The sequence below is a fragment of the Polypterus senegalus genome, chromosome 2 (assembly GCF_016835505.1).
Source record: "Polypterus senegalus isolate Bchr_013 chromosome 2, ASM1683550v1, whole genome shotgun sequence".
NCBI classification, from domain to species: domain Eukaryota; kingdom Metazoa; phylum Chordata; class Cladistia; order Polypteriformes; family Polypteridae; genus Polypterus; species Polypterus senegalus.
This window is the reverse complement of record NC_053155.1, coordinates 309,392,397-309,416,632: the sequence shown is the minus strand read 5'-3', so window position 1 is coordinate 309,416,632 and position 24,236 is coordinate 309,392,397. Positions and strand designations below refer to the sequence as shown.

The 24,236-nt window shown below is 43.1% G+C and overlaps 1 long non-coding RNA gene across 1 annotated transcript in view; it reads left to right on the top strand.

The window, feature by feature from the left end:
• LOC120524059 overlaps positions 1-23,677 on the top strand; it is a 39,388-nt gene extending 15,711 nt beyond the window's left edge. The window contains exons 3-4 of the long non-coding RNA XR_005632740.1: positions 3,974-4,098; positions 23,200-23,677. This is a non-coding gene — a long non-coding RNA (uncharacterized LOC120524059). The remainder of the gene's footprint in view (positions 1-3,973; positions 4,099-23,199) is intronic.
• Positions 23,678-24,236: the final 559 nt, after the last annotated feature.

Here is a 24,236-nt window from a genome sequence, read left to right as displayed (position 1 = left end):
ATGCACTGTAATAAATATGTCAATCAATAGACCCTTACAAAATACTGTCAGGATCAAGTACACAGTTTGCATCAGTCAAGTAAAAACAACTAATAACAAACATGTATTACATGTATTAATTACAAACATAAGGAAGTTATGTCACATTGTTTGGTGTTGAAGTAAAGCTTGCTTCTGTGGTGTATGGTGTCCTATAGGTGTACCAGCTTATCGAATGCAACCCACCATAAATCAGCTTCCATGACTTCAATAAAGCTTCAGCACGCAGGAAAAAATAAGTATGCTAGCTTTGTTTAAGTTTTGTTCCCTTCTGTTCAGAGATATGCGGTTCACCGGGAACAATATGGTAAAAGAGGCGTGTCTTTATGCAAATATCATAACTTCGCTGTTGCAGAAACAGAGTTTGACCGTTTTACATTTTACACTTTTTTACCGTCGCTATTTAACAGTTGTACGCTGTAAAATTAACAGTGTAACTGTAATGTATCAGTAAACGGTATATATATTCTGAAGGCAGAAAAATATCGATTTTACAGAATTTGTCTGTAAAAATAATGACGTAATAAGATATACAGGTAGTTTGATAGATAGATAGATAGATAGATAGATAGATAGATAGATAGATAGATAGATAGATAGAAAGGCACTATATGATAGATAGATAGATAGATAGATAGATAGATAGATAGATAGATAGATAGATAGATAGATAGATAGAAAGGCACTATATGATAGATAGATAGATAGATAGATAGATAGATAGATAGATAGATACTTTATTAATCCCAAGGGGAAATTCCCATACTCCAGCAGCAGCAAACTGATAAAGAACAATCCTAAATTAAAGAGTGATAACAATGAAGGTATAACAGACAGACAATAATTTTGTATAAGGTTAATGTATACCCACCAGGGTGGAATTGAAGAGTCGCATAGTGTGGGGTCTTCTCAGTCTGTCAGTGGATCAGGATGGTGACAGCAGTCTGTGGCTGAAGCTGCTCCTATGTCTGGAGATGATCTTGTTCAGTGGATTCTCCATGATTGACAGGAGTCTGCTCAGCGCCCGTCGCTCTGCCATGGATGTCAAACTGTCCAGCTCTGTGCCTACAATAGAGCCTGCCATCCTCACCAGTTTGTCCAGGTGAGGTGTCCCTCTCCTTTATGCTGCCTCCCCAGCACACCACGTGTAGAAGAGGGAGCTCGCCACAACCATCTGATAGAACATCTGCAGCATCTTATTTCAGATGTTGACAGACGCCAGCCTTCTAATGAATTATACACACATATATTGCACAGAGCATCAATATTGGCAGTCCAGTCCAATTTATCATCCAGCTGGACTCCCAGGTATTTATAGGTCTGCACCCTCTGCACAGTCACCTCTGATGCTCACGGGGTCCATGAGGGGCCTGGGCCTCCTAAAATCCAACACCAGCTCCTTGGTTTTGCTGGTGTTCAGGTGTAGGTGGTTTGAGTCGCACCATTTAACAAAGTCCTTGATTAGGTTCCTATACTCCTCCTGCTGCCCACTCCTGATGCAGAACAGAAGGTAACTTTCCTTTTTTTCAGAAAATGTATTTTACTTTACGCTGTACAGTATTTTTACTGTTAAATTTACTGACATAAGAGAAAAGTGAGAGTTGGACTCTGCCAGGGCTGCCCTTTGTCACCGATTCTGTTCATAACTATTTTGGAAAGAATTTCTAGGCGCAGCCAGGGCGTTGAGGGGGTCCGGTTTGGTGGACTCAGGATTGGGTCACTGCTTTTTGCAGATGATGTTGTCCTGTTTGCTTCATCAGGCCGTGATCTTCAGCTCTCTCTGGAGCGGTTCGCAGCTGAGTGTGAAGCGGCTGGGATGAGAATCAGCACCTGCAAATCCGAGAGCATGGTCCTCAGCCGGAAAAGGGTGGAGTGCCCTCTTAGGGTTGGGGGAGAGATCCTGCCACAAGTGGAGGAGTTTAAGTATCTCGGGGTCTTGTTCACAAGTGAGGGAAGAATGGAGTGTGAGATCAACAGGCGGATTGGTGCGGCGTCCACAGTGATGCGGGCTCTGCATCGGTCTGTCGTGGTGAAAAAAGAGCTGAGCCGTAAGGCAAAGCTCTCAATTTACCAGTCGATCTACGTTCCTACCCTCACCTATGGTCATGAGCTATGGGTAGTGACCGAAAGAACGAGATCGTGAATACAAGCGGCTGAAATGAGCTTCCTCTGCAGGGTGTCTGGGCTTTCCCTTAAAGACAGGGTGAGAAGCTCAGGAGTTCAGACTAGAGCCGCTGCTCCTCCGCATTGAGAGGAGTCAGATGAGGTGGCTCGGGCATCTGATCAGGATGCCTCCTGGACGCCTCCCTGGTGAGGTGTTCTGGGCACATCCAACCGGGAGGAGGCCCCGGGGAAGACCCAGGACATGCTGGAGAGACTATGTCTCCCGGCTGGCCTGGAAACGCCTCGGGATTCTCCCAGAAGAGCTGGAAGAAGTGGCCGAGGAGAGGGAAGTCTGGGCATCTCTGCTCAAGCTGCTGCCCCCGTGACCCGATCTCAGATAAGTGGAAGAGGATGGATGGATAGATGAAGAGAAAATAGTGATAAACACACACTCTCTTTCTCTCTTTCTCTTTGTCTCTACAGAGTGGTAACTCTCAGGCTAAGGAGCTACACTGGCAACTGGTTGCCAGTTTGAATCCCCTTAATGTCAAAAGTAATTCTGTTTCGTTGGGTCCTCGAGCAAGGCCCTTAACCTGTAATTGCTCTGTCCTGGGTATGACATTAATCTGCATCCAGCCCTGAATATAGTTCCTTCAACCTGCAGGGAAAAACCTGGGGAATGTTGGAAGAATTGGCATAGGTACTGGCTGAACCTGGGGCATTTGTCTGTGACTGATGGATCAAGTAGTTGGAATTAGCAGCGATGATCCCATGCAGCACAAGCCATTACAAATCACCAGTTCTTTTATCTGATGGTGGGCTATATAAGTTCTACTAAGCTGACCCTGGCCACCCAAGTCTGCTCCTCCAGGGTGTCTCTGGTGTTGTCCTCAGTGGTTCCCAGTGACATACCAGTCTGTAGAGCACTTCAGCACTTTCCCCACAGCACTGTCTAATGAAGTCAGTCTATGTTGTTGACGCTGTGCATACATGACTTCAGTATCCTTTGGTTCCAAACCAGCCGGTACCTCAGTCACATCAGGAAAGTCTTCACTGGACTCAGGTAAATCTCTCCTAGTGAGGAAATCCCCTATAATTTTGCTTCAGCTGGGAGGGTGGCATGGATCTTTTGCAGCAGTTGGTTAGCCTGCCTCAGTGAGTGAAGTCTCAACACCTCCACCATCTTCTCAGAGCTGTACCAGCAGTGCCTTTCCATATCTATTAGGTGACGGGCCTGGAGTATTTTAGAGTTCATTAGTAATGACAGGCTGTGTGACACTGAGCTCCAGGACCGGGTATTCAAGAGCCCAAAGGACACTGGCAGAGCTCCAGTCAACACGATGCTCAATGAGATTGCAAACTCTGAGTAGACAGCTATTGAAAGGCATAAGCTGCCTACTGTCCATTATATAAAGTGCCTTAGTGTCAATATTTAGGCTTCCTTCTTGTCGTAACAAGACACATGCGAATGGCCTCCAGGGCAGGTCTGTTGGATAATACAATAGTTTTTGCAGAGCTTGCAGCAGGAAAGCATTTCGTCGGCTGCAAATATCATCAATCCTCCTTCAGAGACAGGTAAGTAGAGCACATTACTGAAAAGAGCATAACATTGATGTTGTTCATTCAATGTAAATTTTCTCTTTCAAGCAACTTAAGATTAGTCATTTAGTCATTTCAAGTTGTAGCTCAATCTCAATCAAAGTAAAAAAATTTGTTTGTACCAAAGTAAGTCATAGCGGTTGGAATAAACATAAAAATTCTATTTCAGTTAACCTAATATTTTAGGTTGTTCGTGTGCTGTGTTTGATGGGCCGTTTGAATTTTCTTCCAGTCAAACTTTCCAGCATGCTGGCTTTCCAACTGCCAAAAAAGAAGAACACTTTCCTGAGTGGAGTGGATGTGGCTGTACAGGTCTGGTCATTTTCAGCAGCAGACTCTTATAATGGAGGATTTCTGGTAAGTGACCCTGTTTCTCAACTGTTCATGTTAAGTATAAGAACTCATACTAAAACATACTTTCAAGAAATCTGAAGAAACGTTTAATCATTTTTTGTTGTATATTTAAGATTTACACTGCAAAATGCTTGTGTATTTGCACTAGATTTTTAAATGAATGTAAAAAGTACAGCATTGGCATGTGTTATGTTCATAATATTTCTAATAGTATAAAAACAGATAGATAGATAGATAGATAGATAGATAGATAGATAGATAGATAGATAGATAGATATGAAAGGCACTATATGATAGATAGATAGATAGATAGATAGATAGATAGATAGATAGATAGATAGAGATAGATAGATAGATAGATAGATAGACATGAAAGGCACTATATGATAGATAGATAGATAGATAGATAGATAGATAGATAGATAGACATGAAAGATATATGGTAGATAGATAGATAGATAGATAGATAGATAGATAGATAGATAGATAGATAGATAGATAGATAGATAGATAGATAGATAGATAGATAGATAGATAGATACTTTATTAATCCCAAGGGGAAATTCACATACTCCAGCAGCAGCATACTGATACAAAAAAAAAAAAATAAAAATTGTTTATTGTTAACGTTTACCCCCCGGGTGGAATTGAAGAGTCACATAGTGTGGGGTCTCCTCAGTCTGTCAGTGGTGCAGGACGGTGACAGCAGTCTGTCGCTGAAGCTGCTCCTCTGTCTGGAGATGATCCTGTTCAGTGGATGCAGTGAATTCTCCATGACTGACAGGAGTCTGCTCAGCGCCTGTCGCTCTGCCACGGATGCCAAACTGTCCAGCTCCGTGCCTACAATAGAGCCTGCCTTTCTCACCAGCTTGTCCAGGCGTGAGGCATCCCTCTTCTTTATTCTGCCTCCCCAGCACACCACCGCGTAGAAGAGGGCGCTCGCCACAACCGTCTGGTAGAACATCTGTAGCATCTTATTGCAAATGTTGAAGGACGCCAACCTTCTAAGGAAGTATAGTTGGCTTTGACCTTTCTTACACAGAGCATCAGTATTGGCAGTCCAGTCCAATTTATCATCAAATTTATAATGATAATTATTATATCATATGGTGTGAGCCTGTAAATAAACTTCACACTATTCCAGTGTGGTGCTGAGGTGTCACCCGTTGCATGGCTGCACTCGGATCCCAATCCATGTGGCTGATTGTTTGGTGGATGCAGCTGCGTTCTGTAATCAGCACATGCTCCCAACCTGGAGTCAAGAAGAGACCACGATGCCAGACCACACAAGAGACATCATGGCAGGTTGAGCAAGAAAAGAGAGAAATGAGAAGACAGGGGTGTGAGGCAGGAGAGTCTGATGTGGTCAGGGCCACGTTTGGGATGTTTGTTCGTCCTACTGACCTCCAGTGCAGGAGAAGTGGGGATGCCAGCCATGGATAACCCCATGGTACTCTGTTTCCTGTCAGTAAGTTGGACAACCAATCAATAAATCTATTTATTTATTTATTATAGTGCCCTTCAATAGTGACCACCATCCAAAGGCACATCAGAGTCAGCTATCTGCAGGCATCTTATAGAACTGAAGTACTGGAAATTGAGATTTACTTCCTCGAGACAGGCTTTGGAGTAGCAACTGTGAGGCTTTGTATAGCGCCTTTTATTTCTAAGCTGCTTTACAAGTGTTGTTGTACAGTACAAGTACAGTATTGAACCCACAACCTTACAATCTGATATAGCGCCTTTCACGGTGGGCATCTCAAGGAGCTTACTAGGCACAGAACGGTTTGGCATGCTGGGTGATGCAGTCAGGGTCACACCATCCTTCTGTCATAAGCACTGAACCAGCACCATTGCAGATTTACAACATATAGCGCCTTTCATGGTGAACATTATCTCAAGGTCTTTTAAAAGTACATAATTGCAGTACAATTTGTTTCCTACCTGTAAAGTGACAGGAATTGCTCAGAATTAGTTGCGGGCTTTGAATGAGCAGATCTCAAATCTTATATAGCGCCTTTCACAGTGAATGGCACCCCAAATGCGTCATTAGGACTGAGGTGTAGTACGGTTGCTTTCATGTGAGCGCAGGCAGATTAGGTGACTTGCTCAGCATCAGTCAGTAGTGAGACTGAGACAGTGACAATTTTATGTAGCGCCTTTTCACGTCAAGACGCTTCACAAGTACACAGCTATAGAAGGGTCGGTTCCACATCTGTGCAGTGTGAGGCTTGTCATGCTAAGGGACTCGGTCAGTGTGGCATCAGTGGGCACAGACATGAGGAATATGTGGAATGAGCCTCCTAAGAGTCTTTATTTTAGCGGACTGTTTCCAAATGTCTTTTAAGTGACTTTCTTGACACTACGTAGGGAGCTGCTGCTGTGCATTGAACCCGAAACCTTACACCTTTCATAGTGCCTTCCCCAGAAGGTTTACAAACGCATAATAATAAAGTTTATATTGCAGTGAGATGTGAAGTGAATTGCTCAGGGTCATGCAGCCATCCAGTAGTGAGCTATATAGTGCCTTTCATACACTGAAAAGGTACAACATTGATGTTGCTCATTCAACATGCATTTTCTCTTTCAAACAACTTAAGATTCGTCTTTTAGTGTTGTAGCTTGAAATATTTGGTTTCACAGCTCAATCAAAAAAAAAAAAAAAATTGTTGGTACCAAAGTACATTATGGTGGAGGAAACAGTAAAAATCCTATTTCAGTTAACCTAATATTTTAGGTTGTTCGTGTGCTGTGTCTGAGGGGCCGTTTGTATATCCTTCCGGTCGAACTTTCCAGCGTGATGGCTTTTCAACTACCAAAAAAGAAGAACAACTTAAAAAATAGATTTACTTCAGTATAAAACAAGTGAATTGCACCCAATCACTCTAAAACGATTTACTTCAACTTAAAAATTGTGGGTTCAATAAGCTAAAAAGAATTATATTGGTTAAGATTGAAAATATTAAATGTGAATCATTACCTTACTTTGTTCAGTGTAGTCAGCACCATCCAAAAGTATGCTTTACAGGCAGAGAACAACTGTCGCTGTGTGACAGAAAAAATCTTATCGATCTTATATAGCACCTTTCATAGTGAGTATCCATAGTGGCTTTACAAGTTTGACGTCAACTGTTTCCAAGTTTCTTTAATGTGAACATAACATTGGCGAAGCCAGCGGCTCTCAAACTTTCGAATTTCGTGCCCAAACCCCGCCCCCTCTTTTCTACCTGTAATAATTCTGCGCCCCCTGCATAATATAAGATAGATGAGAATAACCCGTGATACAACTAGGTATGATACTCGTGCGGTGTCGCGGTATCCTATCATTTTTACTTCCAGAAGATTTGCATGTGTTCGGCTAACTTCGATGAGATATTTGCAATTTTTTTTTTTAAGTGCTTTAATAACTGGTAAAATGCCTTGTGTGGTTTTTGGTAGTAATTCTAATCCCAAAAACAATGAATAAATTATTTATTCTTATTTAATTATTTTTTTATGTAAAGAAACGATTAAATATGTTTTAATTTTTAAAATCTCGTAAACGAGGACACCGATGAAGTCAATCTGCCCGAGACGAACGTATTTTCGTCCGACAAATATTATACCGCCGTTAGTTTTATCATGAAAATAACCCAATACGCAGTAAATTATTTAACTCAATTTGCCAATATTGGCTACGCGGCCAATGTGGTGCAGTCGCGCCGCGTTTTCACCTGATCTACTGTTACCCGAATACGCGACTATAAAAGCAGCAGCAGCGCCGCGTGTCAGTTAGTCAACTGATCTATGCCTTATGTTTTATTTTAATTTTAGCTTTAATGCATTCGTCGTGATTATTTACTTGCAAATTTGAATTTGAAATTAAAATGTAAAAAACTCATTTTGATGTCTTGTTCATTTATTTGTACAGCTTCAGCAACCCCCCATACCCCCCCCCGGGGGGCACGCCCACAGTTTGAGAACCACCGGGCTAAGCAACGCAGTGAGACAAATTTGGGTATTGAAGAACTTTTACAGTGAACATCTCAAGAGACTTTACAAGCATATTTTTTTAGCTGAAAACCCAGGCTATGTAGGGTTACCACTTTTAATACAAAAAAATAAGGGACGCATACTGCAGCGGGGGCCACATCCCTTGGGGGGTCAAGCGTAATTTCATTCTCAAATACGGGACGATTCCGTTTTTTAAAGCCTAAGGCTATGTGACGTGCTAAGCATTACACCTTGAGTCAATGTTGTGTACTGAACCTGCAACTTTGTGATTTTATTAGTGCCTTTCAAAGTGAACATGCCAAAGGGCCGGACAGGTACAGTATGAAGTTTCTTCAGTGTGAATACACACAGGCTAAGCGACATGCTGAACATGTTACAATAACTTTGATACTGAACCTGCAACCTCGCAGTTTAATATAGCGCCTTTCATGGTGAAACTGTCACTTCAATTATAATGGGAGCCGTTTCCAAGTTTCTTCAGTGTGAACGCACACAGGCTAAGCGACATACTTAATATATATATATATAATAAAAGCCCAGCGCGGTGTCCGGGTCCGCGTTCCTTTTGGCTGTATAGCCGCCCCGTAGAAAAGCCCCAGTCCGTCCCTCTCAGAATTCCTGCTTACCCCCCTCCGTTCTTTCCCCTTTGCTTTTATTTTTCCTGTTCCCGAAAATCTTTTCAAAACAAAAGTAAAGAAATAGACAGAGCGTCACATTAACGTCTTCTCCCCTCTGCCTATTAAATAATCAATAAAATGAAATAAAAAATCATGAAAGAAACAGAAACCACAACCTACCCTTACAGCGTCCACCGGGCTTCTGACGTTACAGCCAAACACGTGGTGTGTGCAGGTTATGAGGTGTGCCGCTAATTAACGCCCGTACTACAACAGATTATATTGTTCATATACTATTAACTATTTACAGGGATCAACTTTTTTGGGGAAGTTCATAACAAAAAAAAATTAATTAAATTATAAATAACATGTGTACTTGAGTATTTCGAGCCCCGCGTCTGAGTCTGATGGTTCCCCTGGTCACCAATTCGTGTGTTGCACTATGCCTTTCCGTCTTCAGCTACCCATGTGCACTTGTACAGAGGAGACCTTATGGAACAATGCCGAAACGAAACGCAACTAAACCTGCTGCTGCGAGAGAGGACACATTACAGCGTGATCACGAAGCAAAGAGGCAAAGGCGTAGCAGTCGCTCGCAAGAAACGGACACTCAGCATTCACACAGATTAGCTCAACGACGCGTCTCTGCCGCACAACGAAAGGCAACTGAAACCCCTACAGAGAGAGAAGACAGATTACGCCGTGATCGCGAAAGAAAGAGGCAAAAGCGTGTCAATGAGACACCCGACGAGAGGTCCTTACGATTGAGTCCTTCAACTGTGGTCATCCAACACGCAGCGTAGCGCGCGCCAAGTTGCTAGTTTTATAATATCTTGGGTGCTGAACCTGCAACCTTGGAATTGTATATAGCGCCTTTCAAAGTAAAACTGTCATTTCAAGTACAATGGGAGTCGTTTCCACGTTTCTTTAATTTGAGCATACATAGGCTAAGCGACAGGCTTAATATTTTACAATAACTTTGGTGCTGAACCTGCAACCTTGAAATTGTATATAGCGCCTTTCATGGTGAAAATGCCAAGAGTCGTTGCAAGTATAATGGGAACCGTTTCCAAGTTTCCTTTATTTGAGCACACATAGCCCAAGCGACATGCTGAATGTGTTTCAATAACTTTGGTGCTGAACCCGCAATCTTGCAGTTTAATATAGCGCATTTCAAAGTGAAACTGTCATTTCAAGTATAATGGGAGCCGTTTCCAAGTTTCTTTGATTTGAACACACATCGGCTAAGTGACATGCTTAATATTTTACAATAACTTTGGTGCTGAACCTGCAACCTTAGAATTGTATATAGCGCCTTTCATGGTGAAAATGCTAAGATTCATTGCAAGTGTAAGGGGAGCCGTTTCCAAGTTTTGTTAATTTGAGCACATATAGGCTAAGCGAGATGCTGAAAATGTTACAATAACTTTAGTAATGAACCTGCAAACTTGCAGTTTAATATAGCGCCTTTCAAGGTGAAACTATCATTTCAAGTATAAAGGGAGCCGTTTTCAAGCTTCTTTCATTTGAGCACACATGGGCTAAGCGACATATTTCATATTTTATAATAACTTTGGTGCTGAACCTGCAACTCTGGAATTGCATATAGCGCCTTTCATGGTGAAAATGCTAAGATTCATTGCAAGTGTAAGGGGAGCCGTTTCCAAGTGACATGCTTAACATTACCCAGTTAATCGATATTAGGCATTGAAGAAGCATCTGTGCGATTTCATATAGCGCCTTTTACAGTGAGCATCCCATAAAACTGTACAAGTATAAAGTTAAACGTTTACAAGTTTTCTAGTGTGAACGCCCACATGCAGGGAAAGCGACACGCTTGATATTTTACAAGTAGTTTGGTGTTGCGCCTGCAAACCTTGCGTTTACGAGGCTTGATCAAAAAGTTCGGTAAATGTATAAATTAAAAAAAAAAAAACTACATTACAGTAGATGACTCGTTTCGATTAATTTTTCTTAACATTCAACCCCCTCGCTTCGGACACACTTATCCCATCATTCTGAAGCAGTTCTGGAAGTCCTCTTTATTGAGTGTCTTTAGTTGCGCTGCCGTGGCCGCCTCGATGTCCTGAATCGATTCAGAACGTTTACCTTTCATGGGTATTTTGACTTTGGGGATGATCCAGAAGTCGCACGGTGCCAGATCCGGTAAATAAGGTGGACGAGGACACGCCGTCATGTTTTTATTTGACAGAGGTTGCCGTACCAGAAGCGATGTGTGGCAAAGTGCGTTGCCATGATGGAGGATGAAACCGTTTGCTCATTTCTCAGCTCGTTTTCTATTCACATCGTTTCTTAAATGCTATACGAAGCCCTTATAATATCCAGAATACACTAGAGTGTTCTTGGGTACGAGCTCAGCTCACACATTTCTATCAAGGTCAGAAAACACAACCATCATCATCATCATCATCATCATCATCATCATCACCTTGATGTTGGATCTTGATTGACGCGCAGGACATGGAGGCAGCCACGACAGAGTTTTCTGTGTGTGTGTTTAAACACACGCAGGCTAAGTGACAGGCTTAATGTTACACAGTGAACTGAAGCTGGGTATTGAATCTGTGTCCTTGAAATTTTATATAGCGCCTTTAACATTGAATGTCTCAAGAGGCTTTCCAAGTATAAAGCTAACCGTTTACAAGTTTCTTTTTTTTTTAGGGTGTCCACGCACAGCCTAAGTGACAGGCTTTTAATGTTGCACAGTGAGCTGAAGTTGGGTACTGAATCTATAATCTTGGAATTTTATATAGCGCCTTTCACGGTGAAAATGCCAAGGTGCTGTACAAGTGTAATGGCAGCAGTTTCCAAGACTTTTTTAATAGGATCAGTGACATCCTTCACATTGCACAGTGAGTGAACCCGCAAGTTGGTAACTTTATATAGCGCCTTTCATAGTGAGCTATAGTGCAGTTGTCCTTATATTTATGCAGTCTGCTTGGGTCACACATTGAGTCAGACGCTAATGTGTGTCAGGAGCAGACTGGGTCTTAAAACTGGCCCGAGCATCCTTTACCGAGTGAGGTGACGAGTTTCGACCCACTCGGCCCATTATTCATTGTAATTTTCTTAAAATTTGTGATGAGTACGCGGATAGCTACTTGCTATGAGCCTATGATATGAACTCTATCTAAACTGTTGCCAAACTTAATCTGTACACTGTTGTTTAGACACAACTTATAATTTGACGACATGCTTAGAAATAAAATTTAATGAAAATTTAGCTGCGGTGGGTTGGTGCCCTGCCCGGGGTTTGTTTCTGCCTTGTGCCTTGTGCTGGCTGGGATTCGCTTCAGCAGATTCCCGTGACCCTGTGTTAGGATATAGCGGGTTGGATAATGGAATGACTGACGGACTGACATAAAAATTTAGTATCAGGGCTTACACGTTATTAGAGTACATGTCAAATGGCAATGTCACGTCTAAGTGCCAGTTCCCTAAATACCCTAGTAGTTGGTTATTTACAAAGGAATTTATAATGAAAACCTCACATGATTGAAATGTTTCATTAACTTAAGGATAAACTTTAAATGTTCCATCCTAATATGAAAAATTCCTATCCTGTGCTTTATAACTTTATTTCATCATACTAATAATCACAGCTGAAAACCACCAATAATCGCTCATGCCAACAACCAGAGAACAATAAAATGCATAATAAATAATCTAAACTAATTATTAATACAGAAAAATGAAAATACTAGATATGAGACAAAATAATTAGCAATAATGTGTATGCTAACCGAAATGTAGCGATATCGAAACAGAAATCGGCAAAAAGAAGTTTTGACAAAATTTTTTGCTGCAACGTTGTGTATTGACAACTAAAACAACTTGATGACATAATACGGTATATTATATAGGACTATATAAATCACAGTACCGGACAGATAATGTTTGCACTCTCCACATTGCATTTTTTAACTTGTAATGCATTGTTATCACTCTTTAATTAATATTGTTGTTTATCAGTATGCTGCTGCTGGAGTATGTGAACTTCCCCTTGGGATTAATAAAGTTATCTATCTATCTATCTATCTATCTATCTATCTATCTATCTATCTATCTATCTATCTATCTATCTATCTATCTATCATATAGTGCCTTTCATATCTATCTATCTATCTATCTATCTATCTATCTATCTATCTATCTATCTATCTATCTATCTATCTATCTATCTATCTATTATATAGTGCCTTACATATCTATCTATCTATCTATCTATCTATCTATCTATCATATAGTGCCTTTCATAACTATCTATCTATCTAGCTATCTATCTATCTATCTATTATATAGTGCCTTTCTATCTATCTATCTATCTTTTAAATAGTGCATTTTCTATCTATCTATCTATCTATCTATCTATCTATCTCCTTCCTGTTCTTGCTGTCGCTGTGCATGCTGGGTGGTTGTCTCGAGTGTGAGCGAGTGGAACTGGTGGTGGACGCTGAGGTGAGTGTGGTGATTCTTTTTTCTTTTTCTAATTTTCTAGTTTCTTATTTCTATCTTTCTTTGGTGAAAACAGCTACACTTGTTTTTGTACTGAGTGGCTTAGGCCACGGCAGCCGCAATGGCTGCTAATCTTGATCCGCCGCCATGGGATTAAACTTATATCGGAGGAGTTTGTTCCTTTAGAGGCGGGGTTTTGGCGGTAGTGCGGATGTGACAATTTAAGTCACATATCTATCTATCTATCTATCTATCTATTTATCTATCTATCTATCTATCTATCATATAGTGCCTTTCATATCTATCCCGCCTATGGTCCTTGTCAGGAGGATTTTCCCGTCTTCGCGGATCTATCTATCTATCTATCTATCTTGGAGGACTTCAAGTATCTATCTATCTATCTATCTATCATATACAGACCCCGTAGTCCATACTGGCATTTTAACACACTCCTCCTTAAAGATCAGAACTTTAAAGAGTTATTTGTTCATTTCTGGGGAGGCTGGAAGGCTATGAAGAAGGAGTTCACCAGCTTACAACAGTGGTGGGAGGTTGGGAAGAGTAACATCGGGCTTTGTGTCAGGAGTATACCAGAAATGTCACCCAAGTATTGCGGTCAGAAATGGCAGCTTTAGAAATTAAAATAGCTGAATTTCAACAGCTTCTAGAGAAGGGTCCAAATGAGCAGCTTCAGGCGAGCCTGACTTCTGCTAAACTGGGGTTGGCTCACCTGCTTGAGACCAGAGCTCAGGGGGCTTTAGTGAGGGCCCGCTTTCAACGACTGACTGAGATGGATGCACCAACTCAATATTTTTTTGGTTTAGAGAAAAAACTCGCAGAGTAAAATCTTACATTGCATAAGAACACCCGATGGCAGTGAGACACAAGAGCCCAGTGAAATAAGGCAGGTGGTCCGCGAATTTTATGAACTTCTGTTTGCTGCAGATGGAGATGGTGGCAGTGAAGACCAACAGGCCTTTTGCAGGACTTACGCAGCTGCCCAATGCAGATGTGGCACAGCTAAATAGAGAGGTGACCTTTGCAGAACTCACCACAGCCCTGGGACAGCTGAAAACAGGGAAGGTCCCGGAATCGATGGAATACCAGTGGAGTTTTATAAAGAGTTCTGGGATGTCATCGGCCTGGACTTATTGGAAGTGTTCCATGGAGTTTTAAAACTGGCTTGTTACCAGAGCTGCCGTAGAGCCGTGATCACGCTGCTGCCGAAGAAGGGAGACTTGTGTCTCATTAAGAACTGGCGGCCTGTGTCTCTCTTATGCGCTGATTATAAAGTTCTCTCTAAAGCCTTAGCCAACAGGATGGTCCAAGTTTTAGGGAGAGTGGTGCATCCTGATCAGAATTACTGCGTGGCTGGCAGGTCCATCTTTAATAACATTTTTTTATTCGTGCCTTTCATTTCTATCTATCTATCTATCTATCTATCTATCTATCTATCTATCTATCTATCTATCTATCTATCATATAGTGCCTTTCGTTTCTCACAATTGAAGCCAACTGACGAAACACCTCTATCTATCTAATGTTTTAGCCTATCTATCTATCTATCTATCTATCTATCTATCTATCATATAGTGCCTTTCATTTCTATCTATCTATCTATCTATCTATCTATCTATCTATCTATCTATCTATCTATCATATAGTGCCTTTCATTTCTATCTATCTATCTATCTATCTAGTAATTTAGAAAATTAATTTTAATGTGAAACAGTAACCAGTACATAAAATTTATTTCATGAAATGGCTGGCCCATGATCAGACCAGAGTCCGCGGGTCACTGGGCATTGCCCAAATGCCCTAATAGCCAGTCCGCCCTTGATGTGTGTCCCCAATCAGATCCTTTTTTTTGTTTTAAAATAGGTGGCTGACTGTCCACTGTTTTGCACTGTAATATTGTCATGCCCTAGCCATGTCTCGGCCCCCCCACGATGTACAATGCCAGGATGCCAGTTCTGCCACCACACCTTCACCAACACAGCCTACCGCTTTTCCTTTCTAATGGGCGTATGGACCCTCAGGCAGACGGAGCTCGGCTATGTGTGCTCGCTTGCTCTCTCTCTCTCTCTCTCTCTCTCGCTCTGTCAGATTGCTCCCTATTGATTGGACGTCCTGGCTGAGATAAAACGATCAGGAAGCCGTGGTACAGTAACCATTTCGAGCAGCCGCCCGCCCCCTTTTCTGGCCACTGTAAAATAAGAAAAGCGTTCCCCAGCCCGGGTAACAATGGGCTCCCACAGGGCTCTTCTGCTTTGCTCACAGCTGCCAGAGAAAGTGGAAACTACAGCAGCAGGATCACATTATTCTCTTCCAGCCTGCTTCTATGGCCAAGTAGGCCTCCCACTGCTCCGCTGTATTTTAAGTGCAAAACAAGGGAACAAGTGACATTTTAAAAGTTTTGACCTTTGTTTTTACATTGACTGAGGCAAATTTTTTCAGGCTTCTGGAAAAATAAAGACGTCTGGCATCGTCTCCAGTGGTTAAAACGTTCCCACTTTCATAGAGATGATTTATCGGAGGTTTGCAAAAATGCAGAAGACGCAGCACACGGCCCGAGTCAGGGGTTATCATCGTGAGCCACGTCTGGTAAAAATAAATAAATAAATAAACAAGCACTAAGCGAGGGCTGAGTGACCCGAATGGTGAAGACTCCTACACCTCTCCCCTAAACAGATCCCCTCCAAAAAAACACAAAAAAAAAAAACGGCCCTGATGAGAATGGTTTCTATGGAAACAGTTTCAAGGAGGCTGCTCGCTTTTTGTAAAAAGAGAGAGAGAGAGAGAGAGACCGTCATTTTGTTCAGCCCAACGGTTTATGGGAAAGTGCAGCGAGTGAGGGGTCGGCCACTTCCCCTCCAGTAGGCGAGGTCTGCTCAAGTCGATTCAGACCCTCAGGAGGACTCCAACTCCACGAGACTCGTAAAACTTCCTAAAAGTGCATCTCGTTATGGTGGCTTGGTGTGACAAGTGCCTTTAGTGACGAGATGACAGCGTTTGTTAACAGAACAGATGTTCACCTGCTCCTTTCCCACCCTCCCTTCTGTCAAACCAATGGATTAAGACGTCCTCTCCACCCTCCTTCCACCCTAAGAGGGTCCCATGGTAAAATAAAACATATGTCGGGCACAGGTACCTTTCAGGGTGAGTGTTGCACCACCATCCAAGGGCCTCTGCTGTTCCTGGGCCCAAATGTCTAATCGTGTAGCACAAGAATTGCAAGAGCATGAAGGCCGAAATCATCAAAGACTTAAGAGAAGACCACAAATAAGGTCACAGCCAGCGACCTTGAAGAGCAGTTTGCCCCTCATTAAGGCACCCTCACCTTTTCTCTGCCCTTCCTGGGACTTTAAAGGGAACCCATGTCCTCACTAGAGGATGTGTGACTTTTCAAATTATATGCGGGGTCCAACCAAGCACCTCATCATGACTATGAAGTGCACCTGTTAGGCCCCTACATGGACCTGTGCGCTATGCTGGACCCAATCCTAACAGCTGCCATTCTCTCTTTTAGGTCTTGTAAAAGTCGACCTGGGCCCTATGATGGCCAGCAGCCCTCAAAAGAGGGTCCATACAGGTTATGTCAGGTCCAGTCAGGTTAGGTTAGGGAGAATGCACTGGTACAACGCGTTGCTGCACCCACCACATGACGAAACAGCTCAGGACCTGGTTGGCAACCCTCTTGGCTGACACCGGGTCCAGACACACTGTAAGGAAATTACCCTCTATCTGCATCAGCCAGGTGTTACATGGACGTCCCCTTGGTCTTGTACAGCCGCCCGGGTCCTCAACAATGAGGGTCCTATAAGCTGGATCACCTTCGGGAAATCGCACCACATGGTCGTAGTGCCATAACTGATGCTCCCTCACAATGTACTGTATGTAATGTGCCTCGTTCAAGACCCCATAAGCAACACAAAATCAAACCAGCAGTACCCAAGGATTCTCCGTAGAGACACACATGAAGGAATCCAGTCTTCATCTCAGGTTACTGGATAACGTTCATGTCTCACAACCAGGGAGCACCAAGACTCTAAAGACTTGGACCTTCGTCCTTTTGTAGAGATATCAGGAGCCCCACAAACCCCTTTCCTGCGACCTCATGACCCCCCATGCTCTCCCAATCCGTCTACTGAGTCACCAGAGACATGAATGTTACTGCCCAGGTAAGTAAACCTCATGACGAGGTCGACACTCTCTGCGCAGACAGACACACTGCTGATGGCCGTGCCCAAGAGGTCAGTAGTGTCCATACATGAAATTAATAATAATAAGAATAATAACAATAATGTGCTGATAGTGCGTTGCCACATCCACCACAAGATGCACCACCTGGATTGGGACCTGAGTGCAGTAGGTGACACCTCAGCAACACACTGGAACAAATAATAATAATTAATAATAATAATGATAATGATAATAATAATGAGCTGATAGGGTGTTGCCGCATCCACCACACGATGAACCACCAGGTTTGGAACTTAATTGCAGCGGGTGACACCTCAACACCACACTAGAACATGTAATAATAATAATAATAATAATAATAATAATAATAATAATAATAATGTGCTGATAGTGCGTTGCTGCACCCATCACATGACAAACTACCTGGATTGGTGAATCCTCAGCACCACACTGGAACATATAATAATAATAATAATAATAATAATAATAATAATTACTTGTATGGACCCTCCTTTGAGGGTTGCTTGCCATCATAGGGCCCAGGTGGACTTTTACAAGACCTAAAAGAGAGAATGGCAGCTATCAGGATTGGGTCCATCATAGCACACATGTCCATGTAAGGGCCTAACTGGCACATTGCTGCACCCACCACACAAAGAACCTGGACTGGGACCCGAGCGCAGCGGGTGACACATCAACACCACACTGGAACAAATAATAATAAAAGTAATAATGTGGTGATAGTGCGTTGCCACATCCACCACACGATGAACCACCTGGGACCTGAGTGCAGCAGTTGTGACACCTCAGCACCACACTGAACCGTATTATAATAATAATAATAATAATAATAAACCTGGGGTTTGTTTCCTGCCTTGTGCCCTGTGTTGGCTGGGATTGGCTCCAGCAGATCCCTGTGACGCTGTAGTTAGGATATAGCAGGTTGGATAATGGATAGATGGATGGATGGATGGATAATAATAATAATAATAATAATAATAATAATAATAATAATAATAATGTGCTGATAGTGCGTTGCTGCACCCACCACATGATGAACTACCTGGAATGGTGTATCCTCAGCACCACACTGGAACATATAATAATAATAAAAATAATAATACAGTGGTAGCGCTGCTGCCTAGCAGTAAGGAGACCTGGGTTTGCTTCCGGGTGCTCCAGTTTCCTCCCACAATTGGAGGTGGATTGGCAATCCTAAATTGTCCCTGGTGTGTGCTTGGTTTGTGTGTGTGTGTGACCTGTGGTGGGTTGGCGCCCTGCCCGGGGTTTGTTCCTGCCTTGTGCCCTGTGTTGGCTGGGATTGGCTCTAGTGGACCCCCGTGACCCTGCAGTTAGGATATAGCGGGTTGGATAATAGATGGATGGATGGATGGATGGATAATAATAATAATAATAATAATAATAATAATAATGTGATGATGGTGTGCTGCTGCACCCACCACATGACGAACTACCTGGATTGGTGAATCCTCAGCACCACACTGGAAATATAATAATAATAATAATACAATTCCTTAATAAAATGATCCTGAAATAAAGGATGCAGATAGGAATTTGCTGACAAATGGGGAGAGGGTGTTGAAAAGGCAGAAGGAGTACTTTGAAGGACTTATGAAGTTAGAAAATGCGAGAGAGAGTGTAGGTGTGATAAGGTGGAGATGGTAAATCACAAAGAACCGGGGGATCAGCAAGGCTGAAGTAATGGCGCTTTTCCACTGCATAGTACGGCACGACACGGTTCAGTTCAGCTCACTTTTGGTGGGTTTTCCACTGGGAACAGTACCTGGTACCTGGTCCTTTTTTTAGTACCACCTCAGCCGAGGTTCCAAGCGTGCCGAACCGTTACCAAAACGTGACGTGTAAACTCTGCTGGTCACTGATTGGCCGGAGAAAATCGTCATTACTGCGTCACTGAACTTGCGACACGCGACACAACAGACCCGCTAGATTTTTAGCACAGCCAGCGAAGGTTCGGACGCACCATTTTGTTTTAACCAAAAATGGCTGTTTCGTGGTCTATTGAGGAAGTACAGACGTTCCTCTCGTTGGTAGCCGAGGAGCGGATCCAGCGAGAGCTGGATGGGGCGACGCGGAATGAAAAAGTTTTTCAGGAGGTCGGCGCAACTATAACGACACGTGAATAATCCCGCCCACTCTAAAGCGGTACTAAACTGCAGTCGAAACACAAACCGAGCCGAATTGAGCCGAACCAAGGTGAGCTGTACTGAACCGTGCTGTGCCATACTATGCAGTGGAAAAGCGCCTTAAGGGAAGCTATGAAGAGAATGAAAAGTGGAAAAGCCATTTCCCCGGAAGATATGCCAGTGGAATGCATGTAGATGTTTAGTTGAGATGGCAGTAAAGTTTCGAAATGGATTGTCTAACAAAATCTTGACAAGTGAGAAGATGCCTGAGGAGTGGAGAAGAAGTATATTAGCACCGGTTTTTAAGAATAAGGGAGATGTGCACAGCCACACCATGAAGATATGGGAAAAAGTGATGGATGCTAGGCTGAGAGGGGAGGTGGTGATCTGTGAGTGGTAATATGGTTTCATGCCAGGAAAGAGCACTACAGATGTGATGTTTGCTTTAAGAGGGTTGATGGAGATGTACAGAGAAGGACAGAAGGAGTTGCATTGCGTGTTTGTGGATTTGGAGAATGCGTATGACAGGGTGCCAAGAGAGGAGTTATAGTGCTTGCTGTATGAGGAAGTCAGGAGTGGCAGAGAAGTATGTGATGGTGGTGCAAGATACTGTATGTATGAGGACAGCATGACTGCGGTTAGGTGAGAGCCTGGTTGAAGGTGTGAGTGGGATTACATAAGAGATTGGCTCTGAGCCCTTTCCTGCTTGGTGATGGACAGATTGACAGATGAGGTCAGACAGGAGTCTCCTTGGACTATGATGTTCACAGATGACGTTGTGATCTATAATGGAAGTAGACAGCAGGTTGAGATGAACCTGGAGAGGTGGAGGTACGCACTGGAGAGAAGGGGAATGAGAGTCAGCAGGAGTAAGATGGAGTACATGTGCGTGAATGGGAGGGAAGGTGATGGAAGAGTGCATCTGCAAGGAAAAGAGGTGGTGAAGGTAGACAAACTCAAATACTTAGGTTCAACAGTCCAAACCAATAGAGAAGGTGAAGAAGTGAGTGCAGGAAGAGTGGACTGGGTGGGGAAGAGCAGGAGTGATTTGTGATAGAAGAGCACCTACAAGAGTGAAAGGGAAGGTCTATATAACTGTAACAAGACCAGCTATGTTGTATGGTTTGAAGATGGAGTCACTGATGAAAACACAGGTGGCAGAGCTGGAAGTGGCAGAGTTGAAGAAGCTATGATTTTCGCTTGGAGTAATGAGGGTAGACAGGATTAGAATGAATATATAAGGTGATCCAGATCTAAATATGCAATTTTCATTATGCTATAACTTATTAAATTTATCACATAGAAAATCACCCGAAAAATCCCAGTCCATCAAGAAGTGTGCGAACTGGAGAGGAAGAAGAGGAAGGCCAAAAAGGTGGTTTATGGATGTGGTGAGAGAGGACATGAAGGCAGCCAAAAGAAGATGTAGATGATCTTGGCAGTGTCCTGCTGGTCACACAGACTGCAATAAAAGTTCAACGGCAAACTCTTGCTCTCAGTGACACTCTGGTCTCACTCATAAATTATACAATTATAAAGGTATTTGCCCTCTACAGGGGGTTCTGAAAAAGACCCAAACCCTTACTAGGAAGCTTTTACTTCTAAATTGGATACAAGGTCCAAAGAGTCACCTCATCATCATCACGGAGCCCTCTAGTTAGACCCTGTGTGTACCCTGTGCTGGAGCCAGTTCTCACAGTATCTGATTTTTACCTGTAAATTATATAAAAGGTTCTGTGAGGTGTCATCTCAGATGACAATCACCATGATGGCACCTTGGCCTGACCAGACCACTATTATTCCTGCATTCTACAATAGGCCTCTGAGACGTCCTCCCAGTCAACATGTCTTTAACAGAATGAACTGGGCGGCAGGTGCAATTAATAGGAATCTCAAATAGTGGAAACAAACTGTGAAAAGGACCTTTTTTAAACCAATTAACTATACATTGTGTGGACCTGTGGCCTACCCTGGCTCCCAACCCTCTCTAGGATCTTCTAAACATCTTAAAAACAAAAGGTCTTTGAGATTCCCCCATGCACTCCACAGATATTGCCATCACTATGTGATGTCCCTAAACACTTTGTGGTGGCAAGCAACCCTCACAAGGGCATACAAAGATAACTGCAGGGTCCTTCCAGTCACCCTGACAGCAGAAGAGTTTTAACAACAAACCCATGCCCATCACTCATAAATTAAAATTTATTAAGGTCTTTGTAGTGTCACCCTGCCCTCTATAGGAGGCCTTAAGGGGACACATGCCCTCTGCAGGGGCATTCTACTTCAGATGTATACCTCAGATCCAGTCAATCACCTCAGCATCACTACAGAACCCAACATGGACCAACACCCTCAGTAGTTAGGCCCTTCATGGACATGTGGGCTATCCTAGCCACCAGTCTCCAAGTGCTTATCACCATTACACTCTATAAAGTGTATTCGAGATGTCATTCTAGACCACAATAAAGGCACAAGCTCTTCAATGGTACCCTGTTTTATTTGTTTGTTAACACTAAAATGGACCAGTGACTTGTGGTAAAGTGCATTTTGGGGTCCGTGGTGGTGTGTGATTTCAGTCTAAAAACAGCGCACTCAGGCTTGGTGGGTGCTGGTTTGGTCTGCTTCAATGCTGTGACTCCCTGGTGTGTTTAATGGGTAAACTTGTCTGATCACATATTCAAATACAAACACGATCAGTTCGGCCAATTTCATCATTAACCATCCACAGGTTGTGATCAGGGCAGGTTAGACCCGGTAGAGAATGGAAAATTAAAAAGAAATCAAGAAAGCAAGAACAGAGTGAAAGAGTAGAGTTGTTTGGGGCCAATATGAACAGATGGTCAAGGGGAAAAACTCTGTGGTGGAGCTGCATGAAAGGTGCTCAAGGGGTGGGCTCCTAGGGATCCCACAGATGCCAATGGAAACGACAGGGGTGACAGATTCGAGTTTAGCACATCCTGGTGGACTCCAAGAGATGGTGACTGGGATGGAACTAGAGGTGGTACTTTTATGGATTCATTGGATGCTGAGGCATAGAGAAGATGGAGTCAGGCTCAGTATATCCCGGTAGACTCCCAGGGAAGGTGACTAGGATGGGTGTCAAGGAGGGGTTTCTAGGGATCCAGCAGACACTCAGGTGAAAAGGGATGGTGACTGGGATGGTGACTGGGATGGGAGTCTATGAGGGGATCCTAGGGATTGTGTAGACACCAATGGAGAAGATAGGGAACACAGATTCAGGCTTAGAGCATCCTGGTGGACACTAAGGGATGGGAACCAGAACAGAAGTTGAGGAGGAGCTCTCAGTGGATGCTGAGGCATAGTGGAAATTGAGTCAGGCTAAGCACAACCTGGTCGACACCTAGGGATGGTGAACAAAGATGGGAGTCAAGGAGAAGCTCTTAGGGATACTGTGGACAATGAGGCATAGTGAAGACGAGTCAGGCTCAGCATGTCCTGATGAAGAGGATTGCTTTCGCCAGGGTCACAGCCCCACTAAGCATATCTGAAGATGGGTGAACGGGAAGAGACGAGAACATGAGTAAGAAACAGCACTGGGCAAAGAATTTTAAATGGGATTCTGACTTTTGATTACTTCCTTGATTGTAATCTGTCTTTATTTATTTTTCATTTGTTGATTCCTCACATAGCATTGGATTTTCTGGATTACAGTAGGCCCGGCCCCCCATGTCAATGGGTGATATATTCTAAGATCTTTATGGACGCCCAAAACCGTGGATAGTATCATACCCCATATATAAGTGAAATACATACTGTGAGAGACGGCCGGCAGCTCAATCCAGCCGGGACGTCCCAGAATGAGAAGAATGGAGAAGGGCAGCATTTTCAGGACACTGCCTCCCCCAGGATGCTAGGTGGCAGCTCCCCTGGCTGGTAAATGTACCCTGAATTCCCACAGGGCATCATGGGATGTGGACTCCATTTTCTCATCCCTGTTGGATGCCATGGGTGCTGCCAGGGGGAGCTAATAAAGGACCTGGGGACTCCTACTTTTCTTACAACCCGGGATGCTTGATGAAGATGATATGGCATTTGACCTGGAAGAAGAGGAGAAGCATTTCCAGGTCCCAGAATATATAAAGGACTGTTGGAGACCCAGCAAGCGGAGCCGGAAGTTGGAAGGTTGGGTGACGAAGCTGCTGGGAGTGGAGAATTGATTTATAGTATTGATTATTGTAATTGTGGAGAGTGTGGTGCTTTGTGCACTTTATTGAAGAAAAATATCAAAATTCTTCTAAGTGTTTTTATACGTGCGTCCTGGACGTCTGTCTGTTGGGTTTCCTGGGGCAACAGCGCCCATAGCGTCCACAATACCTATGACAACGTTTAATTGATAAATTACTGTGCACACCTTGACCCTTAAACTGCCACATACCTGGGGGGTTAATGCATCCCCAACGCCAAATACTTTTTTGCTTCACTTTTTAAGGAAACATCACAATTCACCAAGAAAAAGTGAAATTTTAATTTTTCTCATGCAAAGAGCATCACAATTACTGCAACGCTGATCATTTGACACACTACCAATGAACTGTAAAAGCTATTGCAACAATCTATGATGATATGTACAAGGTGCAACTGACGCCATTGATGAAATTCAGTAAATCACAGAGTTAACTGCGCTTGAACTGGCTGCACGCAGAGCACACAGAGGCCAACGTTGACA